Below are 4,945 nucleotides of genomic sequence, written 5' to 3' on the forward strand. Positions count from 1 at the left end.
AAGAAAGTTGGAGTAATCATTTCAATACTACCTTTTGTTCTCCAAGAAAAGAAACCATTTTACACACAATAATTTAATATTATTTCTTACCTAGTATCTTATTTTTCCAGAAATGGATTTTGTTAATATATGTGACTATCCACCAGAATGAATGTCTTCATTTATCTGCATCTTGTGCAAACAGCAAGTCAATTAGATGTAAGTGGGAGTTCATCAGTAGCACTTTTTAAAAATGCAAAAAATGTGGACAGGGAGCCAATATACATATTTTTCCACCATCACCTATTACATCCTCCTTCTTCATTTCTAGAAAACACACCCAATCAATAAAATGGTGTAGATATTTGTTTTTTGACCTGGAAAGTGGAAGCAGAATATTATGGATGTCGGGGATGTCAGTTAATAGTGTTTTACGTAATAATGTCACATACAACAGCCCTAAGAGTCCTGCAGGTCTTAACACTACTTCCTTAGTGATGTGATAGGAATGTCAGCCTTACTGGACTTAGTATTATTTTCCACTTCCTTTTCTACCACCTGGCCTAAATTGTAATACATATTAACGGAATGAAAAAGTAATATCATCTTAAGAAATTCCCATTGCAAAAAGACATTATGTCGAATAAAGAACTTTACAACTTTGGCGGTGGGTGGGGAATGGTGGGCAAGGATGGTAAGGGGAAACAAAGGAGGAGGCAAAAATGCTTGATAAGAAATGTAATCATTACCTCACTCATGTAATTATAACCCCTCTGTACTCAATTTTCACAAAAAAAATTATTAATATAAAAAAAGAAAGTCATTTAGGGCTCTGGGAATGTGGTTTCATGGAACACTTATTGCTTAGCATGCATGAAACCCTGGGTTCTATTACTCAGTACCACATAAACAGAAAAAGAAACAATGGAAGTGGTGTTTTGCCTCAAGTGGTATAGTGCTACCCTCAATTAAAAAAAAAAAAAAAAAAAAAGAAGCATAGGAACAGTTTCCTGGCCCCGAGTTCAAGCCACAGGACTGGCAAAAGAGTCATTTAGCCAGGAAATGCAAAATAAAGAACCCATACTTGGAATATATAATTTCTCCTTCCAACTGATACCTATCAGTAGTCCTTAATTCATGTACTTTATCTATATTAGAATACTGTGTTGAAAAAAAAGAACGTTTTGTTAATAGGTCATGACAATTAATACCAAGAATGTGCTTAGATATCAGTGACGATTAATCCCGGAAATTCAAAGATTCCAGGCTCTTGAGTGGCCACTGCTAATCACAATCAGAAGGGTAGTATAAGTGAGATTTGGAAATCTTTTTGGTAAGTTATGGAACCAAAAAGGCAGAGGTTAATTAATAGTTTTGACAGAAGGAATGACTCCAGATGGAATGAATAAATGATAATAATAACTAAATTATATACTGTTCTAGAGAACCATTTTTGATTATCAATAACCATATACCTTAGGCTAGTACATAATCTCAGTGTGATAAGTTGTATATACTTCTATGTTGCTCTTTCATACCTGATCTCCTTTGCTTTCTACAAATCTGTTTTTCTCTATTTCTCTATGAACAATTTCTGATACTAAGTCCACATAGGCAGACAACAGAGGATGCTAATGTAAGAGTCCCATAGCTCATGAGTCATTAATGTAAGAACATGGAAAAGGAGGACATATTTATTGCTACCTCCATTTTATTGAAAAGCTGAAATGTCACATCATTTGATTCAAATTTCCATTCATTGTCAACATCGTGTCATTAAGTGCACATAAATGCAAATATGAGCTGGGTGCTGGTGATTCACATTTGTAATACTAGCTACTCAGGAGGTTGAAACCAGAGGATGGTGGTTCAAAGCTAGCCTGGTCAGGAAAATCCATGAGAATCTTATCTTCAATTACCACCAGAAATCCAGAAATGGTGCTGTAACTAAAGTGGTAGATCACCTAACTTGAGCTGAAATGCTGAGGGACAGCGCCCAGGATCAGAATTCTAGCCCCATGACCAACAGAAAAAGTTCCTCAAAAGGAGCGACGAAGTCAATACTAATCTTCCCAAGCAGAGAACGTAATTCCAAAATAATTCAGTGCACCTACTTTTGCTGAGTTAAGTTATGGTTTCTTTGCTGAACATATTCTCTTCTTTTAAAAAATTGTCGAATACTAGCTTTATAATAAACTTCATCTAACATGTCTTGGTTCAAAAGAAAAATCCATACAGTTGATGTCACTTGGATTTATTACAATCTCAAAACCAACAGGCAGAAGAGTCTGTCAAACTCTTATCTGTAATTAAACACCAAAAAAGCCAGAAGTGGAGTTTTGGCTCAAGCAGTAGAGTACTACCTATGGTGGCAGGAGGGCAAGAAAGACAACTGTTTAGGGGCAGGGTCCAGACTCTGAGTTCAAGCCCCAGAACCAGCACAAACTAAACAAACAAGCAAGCCAAAAAAAACCCATATATTTCTTTTGGACCATCCTTAAAGCACTGGTTTGAAAAGAGCCTTCTTTTACTGATCATACTCACTGGATCCTGCTTTTTGGAATCCTTATTGCTATGGTGAACTCAGGAACAGATTAAAGTAACGGATAACGGACTCCTGCAACAAGACAATCATGTCAGGAGTGAAATATCTAGGCATAAGGTACCTTTAAACCTACATGTCTTTGTTTCTTTGCAGTAGAACACTTTTAAAACAACGTTATTTCCTTTTTATCTATGTTGGACTTCAAATGGCATATTGTTTCCTTTTGTAATACTCTCAACTAGAAATTTACAGACAAGTTTTACGTGAGTAAAGAACACACTCGAAAAATCAGGGACAGAGTTTCCTTCAAGCTTTGAATTCTTTACTTGTACAGTAAAACGAGCACACAAATTAAGTTGAACTTGTCATTTCTCTATGTTCAATTCCTCTCTTGGAATCAGTTTCCACTTCCAGTAACAGTTCCTTCCAGTTATTTCAAGTGACAATCTATGATGCTGCTCCAGGTAAAATGAACGTTTTGTGGCTTCATTGAAATAGCACAAGTACATCTTTGTACATGAGGCAACATGTGTTTCAGAAACAACTTAGTCATGAGAAAATACGGAATTTAAATTGCTTATAAAACATTATACATATACATATGGTCATATAAAATGATGTTAAGTGAAATGGTAGGACATAACTTAATTTTTCTTTATTGCTACCTAACAGGTACTATGTGATTTTTTTGTTTCTCTTCTATTTTCTACCTCCACGGTATAACCCCTGTTTTTACTGTGTTTGATGTCGGTGATATGCATCTTGCATATACCTTTTTCTAATGTGGGGAGGGGAAGGGAAATAACAAAATGCTGAAACAAAGATATAGTATGACCCATTGTAACAATGAGTTCTACAAGACACTATGTAGAAAATGAACTTTACAACTTGGAGAGGGGAGGGGGATTTAGGGTGGCGAGGAGGAAAGGGAAGGCAGGGGAAAAACAAAAGAAGAGGTAACAATCATTGATAGATTATGTACTAATTAACTTACGTATATAACTCTAACCCCTCTGTACAACATTTTTACAATAAAAAAACATGAAAAAACCATTATCCTGGAGTACATTAAGTTCAAATTTCCTAAGTGCTCTATAAATTATGACCAATTTTAAGCGAGAAGAAGGTTCTCAGAAATATGTGTGTGTATGTGTGTTGTGCATTATTTCACAAGGGTACATAAGTTAACAGTAGGAGAAACAATATGAATAATAGGAGAAAAAGAAGTTCTGTGTTTACGTATGGTTGTTCAATACAATATAGAAGACTCTGCAAATAAAACAAATTTGAATAAAGCCAAGGCCAGTATGTTGATCTACAAGAGTGATATAGTGAAAACATTACTACTAAGTGGAACATGAAGGATGAGGGCACTCTGTTTCTTCTTCTAGCTCTAAATCATGGCAACTAATCATGCAAATTTGTAAAAACTAGAATGGAAGAGTAATTATAGTTTCAAAGCAAGTCAGATATAAGAGCATGGACTTAACTGGAAAAAAAAATCCATGTTGAGAGAGCAGGAATTATACTAGCAATGAACTGGTGGCTAAGTTCACATATCTTTTTATTTCCTTCCTTTTCTTTTTCTTTGGTATTTGTGGGGCTTGAAGTCTTGGCCCACTCTTGTTCTACTGTTCAGCTTAAGGCTAGCACTTAACCACTTGATCCACAGTGCCACTTCCAGTTTTCTGGTTGTTAATTGGAGATAAGTGTTTCAGAAACTTTCCTACTTGTGCAGGATTTGAACTGCAATCCTCAGATCTCAGCCTCCTGAGTAGCTAGGATTATAGGCGTGAGCCACTGTCATCCGGCTTAAGATCACAAATCTAACAGTGTACACTAAATATATGTAATGTGTATGTTCATCTATCTTTATATGAATTCTTAAGTTAAAAATATGGGATACAGGTTAGACTTTACACTCACAAAACTGTTTCAAGTTTAAAAATTGATACTCCTGGAAAGATAAAACCTAAGAATATAAAGGATTCTGGGAAGTTCAGTTTGCATTCAGCCTGTGGGAAAAAAGTATTTGCGACAATACCTATAATTAACCAGCCTAAACCTGCATTGTAAGAATGGCTGAAGTGATGGAATACTAGGTATGAGCAAGACTGTTGAAAAAGAGATTGAGGTTTTGGCATACATACACGCAAGCATGCACATACACAGAGGCACTTATATGTGTAAACACACATATGAAACAACTCTCAAAATGTGTAGAAAAATTTGGAAAATAATAGAAAATATGTCCTGAGTAAGACTACAACAAGTGATAATTTTTAATATTAGAAAGTCGTCAAGTGAACTTTCCCAAAAAATCTTTGAGAATATTACAAAGACAGGGACCAGAGATATTAAGAAAGTCAAGTAGTCATTATTAAAGGGATAAAATCCATGGAGGAATGAATCAGAGAACCC

This window comes from Dipodomys spectabilis, unplaced genomic scaffold (assembly GCF_019054845.1).
Source record: "Dipodomys spectabilis isolate Male_0828 unplaced genomic scaffold, ASM1905484v1 ptg000268l, whole genome shotgun sequence".
In the NCBI taxonomy this organism is placed as follows: domain Eukaryota; kingdom Metazoa; phylum Chordata; class Mammalia; order Rodentia; family Heteromyidae; genus Dipodomys; species Dipodomys spectabilis.